The following is a 20,982-nucleotide window of genomic DNA, read 5'->3' as shown; positions in this document are numbered from 1 at the left end:
TTACATGCATTGACAGCAACAAAATTGAACTTTCCTATATAGCAGATGTTACCAATGCTTGTACACTTTCTTTTTCCAAATGTATCTTCAGCCATTGTTAATAGGAAGTTTCCATAATGTTAAAGCCAACAAGATTCACCTGCTCCCCATCCAATTGAAAGTCAAAGGACATAGCCCTTCATACTCGTTCCATGCTTTTTTCTTAGCACTCCCAGTCATAAAAGGCAGATTATCACATGGTTATACTTCAGCCATACAGATTGATTTAAGATATTAATAAAAATGTGGTATATAGTATTCTAAAAACTAATAAAGAATTAACTGTAGTTGATTTTCATTTACTAAAAGTCTCCAAGTTGGTCACTACTAATATAAACCATAAGATCTGCTGTACAGATTACAGTAGACCAAATTAGTGGACTATTGAAATTAGCAAAGCAGACTGCATTGTTTGATACTATTTAAGGCAATCTTGATATTTATTTAAAAATCTGAAATATAATACCAGTACAGTTGGCAAACTTTGGAATAAACCCCCTTTCTATATTGCTTTTTTATTTGGAGTGGATCATCTACAAATTATAACAGTATGAGGGCAAGGAACACAACTTTACTTTGGTTTCAGGTAGGCCAGTAGTAGATAAGAGTCTTTTCAACTCTTCAGCAGCATCTGAATAGAGACAATTCTGAGAATTGCAAAGTCTCATGTGAAAGCATTCTTAGGTGAATAAAAATAAATAAATAAAACAAATTCCATTGTAATTGTCTCATTTATTGAATACTGGCACAAATTGGAATTGTCTATGCCAAATGCCCCTTTATTGATTTTAGGATACCAATCTTACCATACTGGCTTCATAACAAGATCAATAGTACTGAATTCAGTTAGCGCTACTACTAATTCCAGTACTAATAATTATTTCTTCTCCTCCTCCTCCTCCTCCTCCTCCTCCTCCTCCTCCTCCTCCTCTTTTTCTTCTTCTGATTAATGATAAACTAACATTTAACATTTAATGTTTATTTGTTCTCTTTCTGAATTTTAGATACCTATAGATGCTCACTATTCATATGGACCTATACATTCATATTTAATATTTATAATAATGTTTTACTGCTGATATATAGATGAACAAACATATGATAAAACTAAAATATATATATTCATTCTACAGTTTTTCCAATCAGTTTTTCCAATCCATGACTCTTACTAGATGCCTATTATAAAGCTTCACATGACATTTGGCATATGTCACCCTTTGAAGGTTACTATTTTGGCAATTTTCACTCTGTTCTGCCAAATTAAGGGGAGGGGGAGTTCTAGCAATTTTTAATGTCTAATGGTCATGAAGAAGGGAAATTTTTTATTGTAATTTGATTGTTGTGAGCTGCTCAGTGTGGCTGAGAGTTGCACAGCATACAAGTTTAATAAATTATTATTTGGACATTTGAGTTTCTGGATGAAGATTTAGATTTAAATCCAGACTCAAAAGTGGACTGTTTTTCAGACTGTAAAATCACAGTGCAAATTCCTACTGTGCAATTCTGTGTAGAGAAACGAGGATCCAGGTAAAAGCTAGACAAATAAGAATAGATGGACCTTTTGTGGATCTTCACAATGAATTTATTCCTATATGACTGATCTTATAGAACAGGCTATCCAGTCACTGATTAAGTCCATCTTTAAAAACAAGTATCCTTCCAATAGAAAAGGGCATTCAGTTAACAAAAAATTAGAGGAAGATTAATACTTCTTGGTTCTTAACACTCACAAGTAGCAATGCCCTACATTTTTATCATTAGCTAATATCTGTTCATGATGGAAAGACACATTCTGTACTTTAAATCAGATCATCACTAAATGGGTTCTTTCTTATGATTTCGTGCAAACTGTCTTAGCCTATCAACAATTTTGTCTCTAGACAAATCTAGAAAGAGAGAAAAATTAATGGGTTCTGTTTCCCATTTGATCCCATTTTGCTTTGGAAATCATCTAATTTCCAAATCTCCATAATAACTGAGCTGAGGGCTAGACCAAGACCTTTTAGCAGTTATATCATGAATTATAATATCAGTTATATTATAAAAGACCAGGCAGGGAAAGTACAGAGTGAAAGAGATTCCTATAATGGAGGATAGGGATAGTTTCATCATAACAACATATGCCCAAGCATCATTTTAAAAAAAAAATGCAAAGCCACCCTGATAATTAGATATAAGCCTTTTTTCGCATAGAGAAGAAAACTTGACAACAAAACAGATTTTCTTTTATTCATTTATTAGATATCTTATTAGCTGCAAAATTCACTGCAATATCTGATTCAGATGGCTACTTTAATCCTTCTTCCTAAGATCCAGTATGCATATAATAGTCTATTTGCACATAGTGTATGCAAAACAGAAGCACTAATTGCATGAATTTTTTTTAATTATTTAAAAATATTTTTAAAACATATTTATAGCTTTTGTTTGCTAAAGAATAAATATGATTTACAAACTGCTTTACAAATGAGGATATGATTCATTAATAAAACTAAAAATGAATAAATACAATTCAGCTCACATTAAACTGTGTGTAGCTGAATATAACATTCCATGGAAAGAGAAATGGCTTCTTTGGGGATAGTAAAGCAGTCATTCTGTATTGTCTGACTTAGGAGTAAGTCCTCATGACTTCTATCAGATTAACTTTTCACTAAACTTGTACGGGCTTGTATTGTAGGCTAACTTTCATGTGAACCGCTCTCTATATTTGATATTGTATTAAGTAAAATAGTCAAGCTCTACAACACAAATATTTTGACTTGAATGAGTTAATGTTCTCATAGCTTTTCTAACCCGTTGTCTTTTTCTTAAACAGGTACACGACTCTTGGTAAACTTTCTCTGCTTTCAAAGACAAACATAACTAATAATTTCTGTAAAGGTCTTGAGCCCTCGGAACATCTGTTTTTAGTTTACTATAAAAACTGTGTCTCTGATCTCATGTGTTGAACTACTGTATGTTTGCCACTGTCTATTTCCTGTGAAAAAATACACTGAACAATAATAGCTTTTGTTCCTAACCTTCCAGCCACAAAAGCAGCTGAACAAATATCTTTCCTGCTTTCATTTGGAATAATTTATGCCATGTATGTGTTTGCCCAGGGTCATTTGGCTTATTGGATGTTTCATCATTTAAAAATTAAATCTTCGGACTAAGAACTACTGAAACCTTCAGTCTAATAGGTTCCTCATGCTAATAGCCAGTCTATTAATATAAGTTCTTTCTAAGTACTACTTCCCATTACATTTAACAATGAATTAGCATTATAGAGAAAGTACAATGCTCATTACAATGGTAACAATTATATGTGTGAGAGGCTGTATATATTTCTCCACACAACACCTCCTCCTTTTAGTTATAGTTTCCACGAAAATTCCTTCTCTTTTTTATGCATATTTATATAAACAATTTTGTTTTCTCAAAGCTATAAGAAAACTTGCACAAGAATGCTTTGAATTTTACATGTTTCAAAGAGAAAATTATTTTTATGTGTCTTTAATATATTAAAAATAGAAATATATACCCTTTCTTTAAAAAAACCTACAAATCATCATAAATCATACAAATCATCATAATAAAAACTGATACGAAATCACTATTATAAGATGTATCCATATATTTTTGTTAGAAATAAATTACACTGAGTTCATTGAGCTTACTCCCAGGAAAGTCCATTTGGAATTACAGCTTTTTATAGACCAGACTAATAGACCAGAGAAATTAATGGAACTGTATGCATTTGAAGACCACACCATTACATACAAATAAATAATTTAACAGCTCAATCTAATACAGGCTCATTAATTTAGTCTGTTGACCTAGTGTGTCCGGGGAAGGTGGGGACTAATAATAAGGGTCCCCCCCCCTTGCTTCATCTTTCTGACGGTGACTTAATTCAATGCATTTGGACCAGATGTGCATAACCTGAAGCCTTAGTCCTGAATTCATTGTTCAAAAACTTGGGCATTGTTCTCCCAAGCACAATGGTTAGTTACCATATTGTCAAAAGGGGTTATTATTAAATTCATAACTGGAGTATAGCCATGAGCAATACTTAATTTTAATTAATTAGAAATTAAAGCAAACAGTGTTGTCATGAGCTCATTCAATATCTTTCCACAGAGTGCCTGGCATACAAGTTAAGAGACATAGTTACAGTGGTAGAAGGAATAAAAAAAAAGAGTAAAAAAAAAAGACTGAGTTAAAAAAAAAGTCAAGATAGCGGCTTCAACTAAGTGATTGAAGCTCTGCCCATTTTTTATAAGCATCACACACAAGATGCACATAAAAAAACAGATTGAGCATCAATTGCACCGTCATAGCCATCATATCAACCTTTTTGATTGCACCCTGCAGACATCCTTGTATGGTATGCAGCACAGAAAATATGATGCAGTCTTGATTTAGACAATGCTCCATGGCAAATGTCAGGTATTCTTGCCTTTTCTGTTCTGTAATACTGAATTACATGCATTCATCACTAAATAATAAAAATAATCCTGATTTGTTCTTATCACATTAACCTTAGACAATAAGAATGAGTTTTGCTTCATAAATATTTTCATCAAAATAGAAAGGAGAAATTATAAAACCAGCTTGATTTAACTATGGGGTATCACTCAAAATCAATAATTTTGTTTGTTTATTTGTTTTTGTTTTGCTTTAAAGAGAGAAGATGAAAATACCAGATATTTGCCAAAAATAAAGATTTACTCAGTCTTTCTCGTCTTTGGGTAGAAAAAACCATGACACTTTGTAGTTTGGTTTTTGGAGACTAGAGAGTAATATTGCACTAAAAACCTACTATAATGGTTGAAGAACAACAAAGAATGCTTATGATTTAAAGAAGCAAAGAAAATGGAGAACATTTTTTGGTGGAAAGCAACATTTCTTGTTTTACAATTGCATATGAAATGATAGCAATGAACCTGAAGAAAATTGAGAGGAATATTTCTATAAAAACCAAAGTGGTACATTAAAGATTGGAATTTAAATAAATATTATAATTGTAATGTCCAAAAAATGATGAAAATAAAGTTAGAAATATCATGACAAAATTAAAAAATGGAAATGCTATAGACTGTGTTCTACTATATAACTGTAAAAACATTTAAATATGTATGTAGTTTGCTTGTGGCGTGGGCATGAAATCTTAAGATGTGAAGATTGCATCAGTGCTTGATTATATGGTTATTATTGTTTCATACAAAGGGAAGGATATCGAGGCCGACTGCAAAAACGACAGGGGGTTAGTTTGTTCAATGTATTTGGAAGATTCTGATTGAAAGGAAATTAGAGGTTACACTGATAAAGTGCAGTGTGGTTTTATACCAGGCAGGGGATGTGCAGACCAGATTTTTTGCTCCTTAACATAGCATTGAGAAAACTATACTGTGAGAAACATTATTGCATGTTTGTTGATTTATAGAAAGCATATGAAGAAGTGGGTAGGGTTGAATTATGAAATATTTTGCATGAATATGGACTTGGAGGTTGATTGCTGATTGTGGTAACAGGAGAATGTGATGGAAGTAGAGCATGTGTGAGAATAAATGGAATGCTTAGCAAATGGTTCAGTACTTAGCAGGAAATAAGACATAACCACATTATGTTCCTTTGTTATTTAATGTATTTATGGGTAATTGTATAAGGAATGTTTGTGGTGACACTGAAATTAAGTTGGTTGGAGATATGAACCTCTGTCTATGTGTTTCTTTATGCTGATGGTGCTGTACTGATGGCTAAGAGCCTAAGAAATCTCCAGCAGTGTCATGCATGATGATGCAATGAAGAGTACAGATCAAAAAATTCAAGATTAAGATATATATGTTTGGGTAGAGGAATATAGATATATATTCCTCTACACAAACACAATTATTTTAGTCTTTGATATATTTACACACACACACACACACACACACACACACACAGCAGAGGTGTTATTCAGCAGGTTCTGACCAATTCTGGAGAACCAGTAGCAGAAATTTTGAGTAGTTCGGAGAACTGGCAAATATCACCTCTGATTGGAGATTTTACAGTATCCTTCCCCTGCCACGCCCACTAAGCCACACCCACAGAACCGGTAGTAAAAAAATTTGAATCCCACCACTGACATATAGACAGTGTTTATGTGAGTAGTGTCTATATATCCCTATCTATCTATGTATCTATTTATGTATCTATCGTATGTATGTATGTATGTATGTATGTATGTATGTATGTATGTATGTATGTATGCATGCATGCATGCATCTATCTATCTATCTATCTATCTATCTATCTATCTATCTATCTCTACTGTATATCTATATCTCTATATCTACATCTCATATTTGTCTATATCTATCCTACCTTATTTATATATAACTCAAGGCGGTGAACATATCTAACTATAATATTAACAAAAAATATGTGGCAGTCATTACAAAAAAATACCTACATATTCAACAAGTTTCCTCCTATTTTCCCCATAACATCTCTGTGAAGTGGGTTGGGCTGAGAGAGAGGGACAAGTCCAAGTCACTCAGCCAAATTTCATGGCTAAGGCAGGACTCACAGACTACAGAATAATAGACCTGGAAGGGACCTTTGGAGGTCTTCTAGTCCAACCCTCTGCTCAAGCAGGAGATCCTATACCATTTTAGACAACTAACTGTCCAGTCTCTTCTTAAAAGCCTTCAGTAATGAAGCACCCATAACCTCTGAAGCAAGTCTGGTTAATTTTCTCACTGTTAGGAAATTCCTCCTTGGTTCTAGATTGCTTCTCTCCTTGATTAGTTTCCATCCACTGTTTTTGTGTTGCCTTCTGGTGCTTTAGAAAATAGGTTGACCTGCTTTCTAGCCTGGTGTCTTAACCACTAGATGCACTTATTCTATTATTAATATAATTCTTAATAAAAAATAATTAGGAAAAGAATCTAAATTGAAGGAGCAACCTGTCCATAATGCCCAGACATCATAAATGGACAATTTGCAGAGGTTGTGGTACTGGTGACTTATATGGTCATCCTTCATTATGTATTATTAAAGGTCAATAAGTACACAATTGGTTTCCAAGGCCAGTATCTGTTCTGAAAGTATTATCACTCCTTGAGCACATAATGATATTTCTTCAAGTTAATATCTCACCATTTATAAGTGAAAACTGGAAGCTAATATAGACAGTCTGTACTGAAATTACATAGATGGTATTCAAGCTGAAAATTAAATTAGAGTTGCATATACTTTGTATATGGTGAACAACAAGGAAAAGGTTTTAATCAAAGAGCAAAGTGCATTTTCTACCCAAGAAGTCGGCTCTAAAATGTTGCTAAGCTGAAAACATGCAATGCCTACTTTTCCATTCCCAGCATCATTAATTTCCCTGAAACCATATATAATCCTGAATTCCCTACCTCCTTTGCATCAATATATTGTATAGCTCATATTCAAAAATGTCCATAGTTAATTAAAGGTATTAGAAAGACTGTTAGCAGAAACAAGTGTTACATTTGGGAAATTGCCACAATTGGACATCCCAGATAAATTTGAATTTAGGTTTCAAAAGGTGCATAAAGCAATTATTTTTATTGCAACAAATTTAAAAAAAAAAAATTTGCAAAGTCACAAAAAGGAATAAGGGGATTTTGTTGTTGTGAAAAAAAGAAGTGTGCCTATTGAGAAGAATCAATGTTTACTGCAAAAAAGTGAAAATAGCTACATACAAGAGTGCACTTCTGACCACTTTGTTATAAGGAAATGGGAGCTAGAAAAGTCAGGAGAAATATAAAAGTAAGTGGAATGCAGTGAGTTACTTAGGAATGGTGAGTGTTAAAAACAAGAAGAGATAAGGTCAAGGATGAATGGATGCTGAATGAATGTAAAGTGAATATAAAAGTGAACAGATACTATGAAAAAGGTTATTGAGATAATGTGGTCAGAGAATGAATATTGTATGGATTGAAGTGCTGAATAAATATATAAAAAAACAGAGAATGCGTTGAGAAGAAAGGAAAGAGTGAGAAATTCATAATTGGAGAGAACTGGTGTGATCTGCAAAATGAGAGAGCTAGAAAGTTTAAAGAAAAGGCTGAAGACATGTACACACTTTATGGAAGCAAGACAAGTTTGCAAGGGTTGGAAAGATATAAAGAAAGATATGAAGATTTTAACTTTTTTTCTCTTTTTAATGACCCTGTAATCCTTTTTATTGGGGTTGAGTTGGGGCAACTGAATGGAGCTGAGCTGAGCTGAGCTGAGCTGAGTGATTGGATGCCCTTCCGGACGCCTATGTGGAGTTCACAGCAGTTACTTTCTCTTTGCACCCTGCCAGAAACATCTATGGCTGTCTAGCATTGAATGCTCAGGCTTCCAAGCGTCTTCTTCTCTAGGCCACCAAGCTGCTCAAAAAAATTATTTTTATTACCTTACCTTAATTTCTTTGGCTTACTAATTCTTGCTCCTTTTCTTCCATTCCCATATTATTTCTTATTCCTGAAAGAAAGAACATGAAGGTGATTCCTGAAAGAAAGAACATGAAGGTGAATTAATGCACAAATGAATTATTTGTTTGTTTTGCATGTCATCCAACCTCAATGATTTTCTTATGATAAGAAATGCAAGTTGGCCTCTTATGTTTATACCAGTTTTGGTACAAAACACATTAGGTAATTGTAGAAATACATATGTTATCCATAATAGTCTCCCACCCCTGGGTTCCACATAATAGTCTATCAGATTTCTTCCTTTTTTAACTTTCAGGACAAAGATAACTTAAATTTAATTGAAAAACCATGGCCCTTCTCTTTGGATCATCTTAACTTTGGGAGTCCACAGATTTTTGAGGCTCCACGAATTAACATGTGCAGATCTTGCATTTTTGTTTTTACTAACCTGACTAGTTAGCTTTTTGTTCAATAATATATGCAGGCAACAAAGTAATTTACAGCCTCTAGATTCCAAAAAATGTATATTAGTTTCAAGAAATCTCACCGTCTAAAATTATTAAATTCTAAAAAAGGTAGTTACTGATTTGATGGATTAATAAAGAAGCCTATATAGATCTTGTTACATAATTGAATTTGTTCAGGATTTTATAATTATATTTGAGCATAATTATTTCCTTCGAAATGCAATCTAATTCTTCATATTTTATTTTATGGATTTAAATTTTCTGAGAAGGGATCCCTAGCTTTTATAAACTCTCAAAGGGACAAAAAAATTAAGAAAATGGCTCCTCTTCATTGCTTTTCATACAGCAATTGCATATATATTGAGAAATTATATATTTCAGGTGAGTCATGGCACTGTTGAAGAAAACAAAAAAGTTATCAACATCTACATTGCTGTGTTGTGTGTTAAATATCTTGTCTTTTTTACTTAAAGTGTAAAAATGCATCCAATTAATTTGGATAAAACTAGTCAAAGATAAAAGCTTTAGCTATAGTTCATGGTTTGTTCCATCTTTGAAAGCCTATTCCTTAACGGTGAAGCTGAGATGCAAGATGGTCTAGAGCAGGCCTGTCAAACTAGAGGCCCGCAGCCTGGATGTGTCACATACAGGCCACGCCCACGCCGGCACTGCAAAGGCAAAAAATATCACAATACATTAGGATATATCATGTGATGCGATCGAATTTGACACCTATGGTTTAGACATTCCAGAGGAGTGATAGTACCTAAAGTCTTCAAGTAGAATAACTATAATTATTAGAAAATAACTTAGTTTTAGTTTACTTTTTCTTGTAATTTGCTCAGAAATATTGGTGTAAAATGTTTTTTGAATATTTTAAATATGGAGTCTTTAAATATATATTGTCTTTGTTCTGACCCAAACCTTGTTCCAAAGAAACAAATACGAAACAGAGGTAATAGAAAAACATTTTAATGATTCTTTATGAATTCCGTTCCTTCATGGTTAAAAGGGTGTTTCAAATTAATTGTCTCTGATAAGAACAAGCCTTGCTGAAGTTGGACAAGGCTGCCAAGAACTCTAGATAAAGTTACTAAGAAATATTTCAAACACAAAGACTCTCCATACACCAACCAAGATATTCCAAACATCCATAAAGCTTGAGTGCAAAAACTTCTTTGCTTCCTGCAAAGAACTCTGATTTCTCAGCTGGCTTTTATCTCTTGAGGGAGGCCCATTACCTTGCATCCTTACTCCCGAGTTGCCCGTGCTGCTGCAGCTGCTCCTTCCCTTGAGCAGCCCTGCACGTATGCGCACTGGGCACATGCTCTCAGCGACTTCTTCATCACTACTGCCAGCCTCCACAATCTCCGAAGGCAGCATTCCACTCCCTAATGGTCCTGGCCCCATCCCTGCCTCACACGCAGGCCCCTCATCTGAGCTCTCGCTCTCCGAGACCTCAGCCCTTCACACCTGCTGCCAGCGAACCACAGCAGTATTTCTTTAAAAAATAGGGGAGAAAGAAAGGAGAAATATCCACTATAGCCATATTCCATGTCTTTTGGGATCTGAGACTCACACTTCCTGTTTTATTTAGCCATAGTTATTGTGGCTATAGAAAGACAATTTTTGAATTCTATACAAATATAAGATTTGCTTTCTTTCTTTCTTTTTAATGGGGAAAATAATTGCTTGTTGTTGTTGCTATCTCTTATTGCTAATTCTCTATTTTTAAATTGTGTAGCGTTCAGCTGAAATTTTTTTTAAAAAAAATATCATTAGAATTCAGAGATTAGAGAGATTCATAAAGGTAAAGTAACTATGGCAACCAGAAATGCTGGCAGTTTGCACTGGAAGAAAACTGATTCACTCACTCCAGGTTCATCTATAAAGCCTTACCTGTACACATGTAAGACCACATTATGTCTGAAGGCGTGGTTGTAAACATACAGTCAACTTGACATTGAACTTTATCTTTAATTGGTCTCTAGTCATAAACAAAGCAATTGCAATTATTCAACTATACTTTAGTTTTCATAAACCTGTATGCTCAATAGGCTGGCTCAAAAACAACAGCCACATAGAAAAAAAGTCTGTTCATCTCTTTGTGTACATGAACAAGCAAACCCAGGCATTCAGTTTAAGTCTTTGAGAAAGATTAACACAGATATTATGCAGAAGTAGAAAACTGTTTATAACATGGATATCTGAGATTTGGAATTCCAACCTAAGGCATCTTACATGATGTAGTAGTTCAAACTAAGCCCTACCCAATTATATCCTGGTGGGAAAAAGTTAGAGGCAATGTGCTGGCTTCCCAAAGGAAAATCAAGATATAAATCTAACAAACAAGTAATGAGTTCTGCTACTCCAGGTAAACTCAAATCCTATCCATACTACTGAAAATCTATAGGGGGAACTAAGCTTTTTACAGAAGTTTTTCTCATTTTTTAAATAAAATGAAAATAAGATAAAAGTTTCCTACACTGTACATATGAAGTGCAGTCCTGCTCTACCAATCTGAACATTTATATAGACATCTTCTCAAAACAAGCTCAGTAGACTGGCTTAATAAAATATATTCGTTATTCCAGTAATATATGCCCAAGATTTTTATGTATGTATATATATGACAGAGTGGAATTTTGAATAATTTATATGAGTCCAGGTGTACAAAAATAAATAATGGAAAAGTAGCATAAGAAGTTGAGTAGCTTTATAAAAGCAACATTTTTAACCCATCCTCATGATTTTTGAAAACTCAGTTCTACATGCTTTTACTTACATACTTACTATTGATAGGGTAACACCAAGGTTGCAAAAAAGGTCATATTCTTTTTCTTATACTTGTCAAAAAGATATATTGACATGTCCTATTTTATCATTAACTTCATTGGATCAATTTTTAGCTGTTTTGTTTATGCAGGGAAGTATCTAAACTTTTAATATTATGGCTTAAGATCTTTCATGTGTGAAAAGATGTGGTTATAAATGTACTCTTAGTATACCTTATACTACTTTGGTTCCAAGTGTCAGTTTTTTATACCATGTTGAAATATACCAAACATATTTTCTAAATTCTTGAAATCAGTTTCAGTACTGAAAACATTCTATGCCCAACTGAAGAGAATATGTGTAGTTCAGGGTTGAACTGTAGAATTATTGATGATCTCTGAGCTTGGTTGTTTCTTCACAGACAGTGTACATGTTGGGTACTGAAATGTCAGTAAGCAAGTAACCAAGCTCAGAGAGCACCAAGATCTCTACAATCCATGCCATCACGTCCCTCTCTTAAAATAAGACAGAAATCTTCATCAATTAATGTATAGTGATGGAATCCCCAAAATACACAGATTCTTTCAAAGTTAGAAAGAAGTATATTTGCTCCAACTGGCCTGTGGAACTAGACATTGTAAATCCAAATATACATGTACAAAATTACAGGTAGTCCTCACTTAATGAACAGTTATTTAGCACCCATTATGAAGTTATGAAAGACCTTCCAAGAACCACTTATAACCCATTTTCAAATTTCCAATGGCCACCCATATCCCTTACATGATTGCATTTGAGTCATTTGGCAACCAGTTCATATTTACAGTTGTTTGCAGCATCCCAGTCACATTACCATGATTTTCAGTAATTTTTTTGCTACTTTCCTCGTTGGGGAAAATAGATTCATTGAATGTTTATAGTGCATGCTTAAGAATAGCACTATTTGCTTAATAATTGCACCATTTGCTTTATGATTGCTTCAAAAAAACTCATAAAATCCAGCATAGTCATGTGGTAGCCTGCTTAATGACTGCCATGATTTTCAACTGTAATTCCGTGCTCAATTATGGTCATAAGCTGAGGACAACCTATACTGAAGAGCCTTCATAACTAAAGAAAGAAATCATTGCTACCCAGGGTTTCCCAAAGAGGGGGCTTTTTAGTAATTTTCTAAACATTACTACCCAATATTTTGCACAGCTGAAACCTCTATAGGATCTCAGTTCATTTTGCAAAATGAATGAGCAGTTCTATTTGCAATGAGACACTGAATTCAATCCAGGTGAAATCAGAATATGTAATGAAAAATATTGACTGAACTTTAAATCTAATTTTCATACATTATCGTTGTAATACTTCAACGCCGACTTTAAAGGCATTTTCAAGTGAAAACAGTAACTTAAAGAGGTCAGCCAAGCATGGAAAGATAGAGATTGCAGCTTTTCATTCCCAGCTGATACACATCAATTAATTGGAGTTAGCATTAAGTTCCCATTTAGTAGAATTTGCCATTCTGGGGTTTGAATTAATCCAATTTTGTATCCAAGGTTTAAGCACAGCAGTAAAATGATTTGCAATGAATTTTGGTGGCATTTTTGTCACTTTTATCTGATATGGTCTCTTTTTACAATATTTCTTCCAGAATTTTTAAAAAAAAAAGTTTAGGGGAAAGAATATAAAAATAAAAGGCCTGGAAGGCATACTCTCGTAAATTGGCATAAATGCATGTCAAAACCAGATACACATAGCAGTAAATTTTGGTACTTGGACTACACTCTATGTTAATTAAAGTAAATATTAAATTATATTTTAATACTGCATTTTATTATTTCATATTAGCTAAGATAAACTGCCTACAAAATGGCCAACACCTGTGTTGCTGTTATCCAGTCCTTTTAAGCCCTCTCCTTAGTCAGAACATCAATCATTGGCTATAAAGGCTGAGAAGAGAGGCACCTACATGTGGTAGTGGTGGTGGTGGTGACCTGAGAGGGAGGGGAAAGAATGTGTGTCATTTGTGAAACAACCTAGCGCAGATAGAAAAAGAGAGCAATAGCATTAGCACTTAGACATATACCACATCACAGGGCTTTACAGCCTTCTCTAAGCGGTTTACATAGTTAGCATATTGCCCCCAACAATCTGGGTCTTCGTTTTACCCATCTCAGAAGGATGGAAGGCTGAGTCAACCTTGAACCAGTGAGATCCGAATTGCCAAACTGCTGGCAGCCAGTGATCAACAGAAGTAGCCTGCAGTACTACATTTTAACCACTGTGCCACCACGGCTCTGGAGACCTACTGATTTCCAGCAGTAGGTCTCACAAGAAGTGGTAACTGTAAGAGGAGAAAGAGGTATAGTAGAAGTAGGAAGGAGTGAAGTAGCAAGCCTTTGAATGCTTTTATGTGTGTTGCCTAAGAGCTTGTACAGTTGTGTCGGCTTTCTTGCATTTTGGTGCCCACTGACTTGGGTATATGCAAAAAACCAACAACCATGATACCATAAAATAATTTTGCTGGGTTTTGATCAAAAAAGTTAAATAACCAACAGGTAACCCAAGCAGGAGAACTTGGGGGTGATTCATAAACATGCAACTTTCATTAGATCCAATCCACTTGTCCCTCTGAACCTCTGAACCTCTAAACTAACTTAGATTAAGGTTTATATTTTTAAAATTAAGAATAAACTGTCTAAATTCAGTGTGCTAGAATCTTCACTCCATCCATAAATTTAACAGCATTCAATAGGCCTAAAAATGCTTCCAATTACAGTGCTATCAAACTAAAGTTTTGACTATAAGAACTAGGACATTTTCCTTCATTCCAACCCCCTGCCCATCAGCAAGCATGCATTTGTTTCAACTCTAACATATTGTTTGTGAAATGTGCAAATATGTTTGGATATCTTTTCCTGCCTTGATCTTTTTTTGGAGGGAAAATCAGCATGAAATAAAAACATTCATAGACCAAAGAGGCACTGTTCTCATTGGGGAATACTTTAACTCCAAGCTTTGTTAATTTGTTCTTTTCTATACATTCACTGAATGCAGTGAGGGATAAAGGGAGACAGACCACACATCCTCACACTGGCATACTCATTCGTGAATCTGTATACTTGACTAGGATAAGCACAGAGGCCTCTTTCAGGAGCTCTGTCACATGCATGGACATTGCAAGGCATTGCCCGAAGGAATGTCAAAAGCAGGAACATTTGTAATCTTATTCCCCCATCCATGCATTCAAATAATGTATAGAGAGAATGATCTGAATGAAAATGAGACTGAAGTCCCTGCAGTTTTCTTGGGAAGATTTTTCCGAAGTGGTTTGCCATTGTCTCCTTCCTACGTATGAGAGAAAGTGACTGGTCCAAGATCACCCAGCTGCTTTGTGCTTAAGGAGTGACTAGAACTCTCAGCCTCCCAGTTTCTAGCCTGATGCCTAAACCACTACACTAAACTGGCACACTGTGACATAAATAACACTGTATTGTTAGTAAGAACTGGCAATCAGGAAAAAGATTAAAACTTTTTTTACATAATTGTGTAGGTGTGGTGAGAATTCATAAGAACCTTAATCAATTCAAATAAGCATTTATGGTTTGCATTACATTACATACCAAGGTATACCAATGTGTATCCTCTGAGTGATATCAAGTTTGAGTGCTTGAATTTTTAAGCATAATCCAAACTAGTAATTTATCTAGCACATCTTACATTGTCCTTTCTATATTTTGTTTTGCCTTCATAATTCAAGATAAAGAAATATAAGTCTTGAACTAAAGTGACACTTTGTATCATCATGAGAGCTTATCAGAAAAGAGAATTAATAATGCTTTAAAGTAGTTATAATGCATGCAATAACACATACTAGTTACAGGCACATGCATACCAGATTTAAAAAAAAATTCCTGCATTTTGTGGGAAAGTTTATAGTTTTCGCTTCCTATGTTAGAATATGATAAAGCCTCCAATGTTTTTCCTCTAAAGTGACTGGAAACTATGTAGCTAGTTATTGTTGGGCTCTGGATGGTTTCTGATCCACTCTGGAACCCAACACACCAGCAGGGTGTGTGAAGGAGTGACATCAGCAGCCACAGCATGCTACGGTCACCCAGAAGCTCCGGATGCCTTCCATTTTGTTCTGGAGCCATCAGCAAGCTATGGCTGCCTAGGGGCTCAGGAAGAGGGAAGACCTGGTGGTTGGTGATTCTGACTCTTCACTGTGACAAGAGCTGCTGTGGAGTGGCTGGTAGGCTGTGAAAATCTGTACTGCATGGGGCTGTGTTTGTGTGACTATGGTTGTTTGCAATGTTTGGGAATGGTGCGGGGAGCACAGGGGTGGGATAGACTGAGGAATAGGTTAGGGGGATTGGATAGCATAGAAACACAGTAGTTAATGATTAAGGGGTAGGATAGGAGAAGCAGGATGGCAGGCGGATATTAGGAGGGTGCAGTATTAGGAGGGGTGGATGTTGGTTAACCTGGGGTTGTTTACAAAGGAAGTATTTAAAGCACTGAGAGGCGTTAGCTCTCAGCATTGGCTTTTCATGGGTTTCCCATGCTGCTGTTAATCCTGACTACTCAAATTAAAGCTGAAATGTGACTACATCAAAGAATGAGTACTGTCTGCCTTGTGAGTAACTGCTCGGGAGTTCGGTGGCAGCTGAGAGTTATCAATTAACCTAGTTAGAGGGAAATAAGGTGGTGTCAGTGTGGTTTCTCCTATTTTTCCCCTATAAGTATATTTCTGTGACTAGGTTAGATTGAGTGGTCTAAAATCATGACCACAATTTCAATAACAATAGAAAGAAAATCTAACCCAAATTAATATTTGTGTCTGTCATCCTGTCTGACCAAGAGAACATATGTTAGTTAAAACTATTATAAATGTGAACATTCTAATTCTAGAGTTTACCCCTTTTGCTGATAAAGTAGGATGCTGGTTCTCTTAGCATATTAGTGAACAGAAGAATTTTCTATTTTTACTAACAGGGATACCACTCTTTATAAGGATAAATTTGATACTAAATTAATAATATATGTTACAGTTGGATGGTACATTGCTTCAGATGATAAGCTGCCTTTCTGCATGTCTTTCTTTTTTAAAGAGCTACTATTCAGAAGCCAGATATACAAACAGATACTTCTGTAAAGACGGAGGAAACCTGCTTGGTCCACTGGGGACTCTGTTATCTAAGCTATTACTATGATCTGGCAAAGGAACATAGGAAGAAGCAGTGAACTGAGAAGGGTCAGCAAGAGACTTTGATTTCAGGACCATGGAGAGCAATTCCAAGTTAGGAATGCAGATACGTTACTCCAACACAAATCTGGAGGGAGCAACTCATAGGATTTATAGCTATGCCAGATTAGATTTGCTGGAAACCTCTCTCTCTCCAAAAGTGCTGTAGTGGCTTTAAAAATGTCAATACTCTCTTTCTTTAAGCACTCCATGAACTATTCTCTTAGATAATGAGGAAAGAAGAAATGATAAGGTTTGGAATCTGTTGCTTTCTGAGGTCTTTCCTCAGAGCCAGAGGGGAGTAGTGTATCTTGTTGGTTGTGTGATCCTGATGTGTAATCTATGGGGAGTGCTTCAACTCAAAATGAGTAGGCTTTTCTGATATTTCTTCAGGATTCTAATCACTGGGGCTTTGCTTTATGACCAGTCTCAGCCCTTGAACATAACATAACCAAGTGTAGGTGGAGAATTTGGATGTAGTCTACACATAAAGACTGGTGGGAAAAGAAAAGAAAATCCTCTGGTGATTATCCATTTTGCAATTCAATTATTTACACTTGCCAAATATAAAATGAAATCTGATTCAAAAGATGGAAACATTTAGGTTTTCAGATCAGACATTTCCATATGAATGTCTCTATTAGCCATGTGGCTATGGATAACAGAAATTGTAATTCAGCATATCAACTGGTAAAGAGAGAGACACAGGAAGACATAGGAATTTAGAAAGCCAAAATTGAAATCAGTTTTTAATGGAAAATCAGTTTTCAATGCATGAGCACCTGGGTAGAATATTGGTTAGATGCTTCCTTTGATCTGGGATACTAGCGTTCAAATCCCAGTATCAAATTTTACTAGTCCTTGGACAAAGACATCTTAATGTTTCACCTGTCCACTACAAAAATGAGAATGACATGAAATAAGAGTCACCAGCTTGGATGTTACCCAGATTAACACGGTCCACATCAGATGTTGGGGAACCAGGACAATCTGACTATAAATGGGCTACTGGAACAAAGCATGCATGGATGACAGTGGTCCTAATGAGAGGGAAAATATGAAATATGAGTGAATTATGGATGGTCTGAACACCTCCTCACACTGAGAAACTTCTAGTAACTTAACAATTCAACATAGTGAAGAGGAGACTGTTCTTACAACTTGAGATAGTCTAACCACACATTACATGATTCAAGACAACAGGGAAGAACAACTGAATGGGCAGCCAATACCTCATATTGGAACATCACTGCCACCTGCTCCATAATTGACCATAGCAATTGATATGAGGCACAAGATAATGTATAAACTAGCTACAGTCAACCCTCAAGACCATTTACCAAGGCTCAGTTGGAGGACTAACATCATATAGTGCAGATATTCTTCGATTTATTACCATAATTAGAATGTCCATTACTAAGCAAGGTGATTGTTAAGTGACTCTTTCCTGATTTTAAGACCTTTTTGCCACAGTTGTTAAGCGAATCACTGCAGTGATAGATGAATCACATGTCTGTTAAGTTAATCCACCCTCCCTCCATTGACTTTGCTTGTCAGAAGCTGGTTCAGAAGGTTAAAAATTGTGATTGCATGACTCAGGATGCTTTCACTGCCTAAATACATGGCAATTCCTAAGTGCCCAAATATTTATCACATGACCATGGAGATGTTGCACTCATCATAAGTGTGAGGACTGGATGAAAGTCATTTTTTCAGTGCCGCTGTAACTTTGAACAGTTGTTAAACGAACAACAGGTCCTGAAAAGCCAGCTAAGAGGGAAGAACATGACCCATGCCATCAACACATGTGTCCTATCAGTCATCAGATACCCTGCTGTATAGTGAGTGGCCAAAAGAGAACATGGAAGCTACTGATGTGAAGTCCTGAAAGGACGTGAAGTCCAACACCCAGAGATTGCACACCACTTGGAAAGAGGGCAGGTGGCATCTAGTGAGTGTAAAATACCCTGTCATGACGGAAACCCTGAACATCTAGGGTTTCAGTAAGATAGCAGTAAGACAAACTGCTAAGAGAATATCTGAAGCAGCAGCAAACATGGGAGGAAGATCAAACAGATGAAGTGCCATGCCAAGACAAGACCTTGTATAGAATATACTATCAACAGATAGCTGAGATGACTGACATTCAGAAATTCTATCAGGGGCTGGAAAGGGTTGACTAAAAGACAGTATTAGGCCCCGATCAGAGCAGCACAGGATCAGACATCAAGCAGAGATCTATAGAAGCAGAGGACTACCACATTAGACAGATCTGAAGTGCAGGCTAGGCAGAGTGGCTTCAGAGGTAATCTAATAGTAGCAACATACTGGAAGGAACACCATATACTGAGCAGCACAACCAAGTAATTGGCATTGTGTACAGGAACATCTGCACAGTATATTGGCTAGACTCTTGCAAGTCCAGATGGGAGATGCCACAGAAGAAAATAACTGGAGTAAGATCCTGTGGGATTTTCAGATCCAGATGGATAAGCAAATATGACCAATCAATCATTTACATCATGGTAATAAATAAAGATCAGAAGACAGCAGTGTTGATAGATGTAGTGGTGCCAAGTGACATCTACATCAGGAAAAAGGACTATGAGAAACAGAAGTATCAGGATCTGAAGGAGGAATTAGACATGATGTGGAAACTAAAAGCCAAAGGCAAGGTGGTGGTAGAATCATACAGGTCTGGATTCCTAAACTTGGAGAATGGCTTCAACAGATCTTAGGATATAACATCAGAGTTCTGGGTCCATAAGAATGCAATGCTAGCAACAGCTAAGATACTGCCCTGAATCTCAAATTCCCAGGTAGAAGACCTGAGACTGAAGAAGATACATAGACTGAAAAGGAAAATTTATACATACACATATACACACTATATAAACATATTATATATTTTATACACACACACACACACACACACACACACACACATATTCACATATTAACAGATATCACATACAAATATTTAAGATCTAAATAAAGGGCAGTAATACATTTTTGCAACACAATGCATAACACATTCTAATTAATACTCCGCTGGGTTCTTTTAAGCAGGTACCTAATCAAACAAATAAATTTCAGTAAGTAAATAAATAATTTATAGAAATATTTATACAAGTAAATATTTATATAAATAAATAAATAGAACAGTTGCATAATACAGTCATTAAAATATTCTATAATATATATGCCTTAAGATCTGGAATGCTATTTTTAAAGCATAGCTGTCGGCAATTCTAGAAGAACACAGCTGCACAGATAGATGGTTCAACCTCTATATGTTGCCCCTGCAAATGCAATAGAGTAGTTCATAAATATGAAGAGTGAACACACCATTATTCAATGTCTCTGAAGAAAATGAAAGCCTTTATTTTCCTTGCATTCATCCATTTTGCAGTATGATTTAATTTAATTTTAATGTAAGTGTTTTTTTCCCTTAGTAAGGGCTTCAGCATACTGAAACAATAAAACCTAAGCTGAGATTTACTAAAATGCTTATAATTAATTCTATCTCAATTAAAAATATCAAAAGTTTTTAAGTACCTTTATGAAATGTAAACATAAGATATTCCTGGCTAATAATTTCATTTTTAAAAACATCTAGATATTCTAACAGAATTGGTTAAACAAAAAACAACTCCTATATTAATTAGTCTGTAGAACAAGTGTAAACAGAAACCAGAATAAAAATTAAACTGTATTTATTTTAAAATATATCATGTGCACAATAGGACACCTTGAAGTCAAAAGGTCATTATTTTCATGAAAATTACATATTCTATGCAAAAATTGATAGCATTTATTGATGGACAGTGTCATAAAGCCATCACTGTGTTTATAGACATTTAATTGAAGACAGCATAAAACGATAAACTAAGAAACATGCATGGTTGACTCCTCCAATTCAAACCATAAATCATACTGATGTTCAGACAAGTCTCCCAGACACAAATTCTGATGATAGATGAACCATTTAACTTTGATTTTTGAAAGCAATGAGCTTGCTAGCAATACCTCACAT

The 20,982-nt window shown here is 35.3% G+C and overlaps 1 long non-coding RNA gene across 1 annotated transcript in view; it reads right to left on the bottom strand.

The window, feature by feature from the left end:
• The window catches only part of LOC148131500 (uncharacterized), a 100,799-nt gene that overhangs the window by 54,161 nt on the left and 25,656 nt on the right, over positions 1-20,982 (bottom strand). Inside the window, exon 2 of the long non-coding RNA XR_015748958.1 lies at positions 8,447-8,514. This is a non-coding gene — a long non-coding RNA (uncharacterized LOC148131500). The remainder of the gene's footprint in view (positions 1-8,446; positions 8,515-20,982) is intronic.

The sequence above is a fragment of the Notechis scutatus genome, chromosome 3 (assembly GCF_049901735.1).
Source record: "Notechis scutatus isolate UNSWTSFEM ecotype Mainland chromosome 3, rNotScu1.2, whole genome shotgun sequence".
Lineage (NCBI taxonomy): Eukaryota > Metazoa > Chordata > Lepidosauria > Squamata > Elapidae > Notechis > Notechis scutatus.
This window is presented reverse-complemented; position numbering and strand designations above follow the sequence as displayed.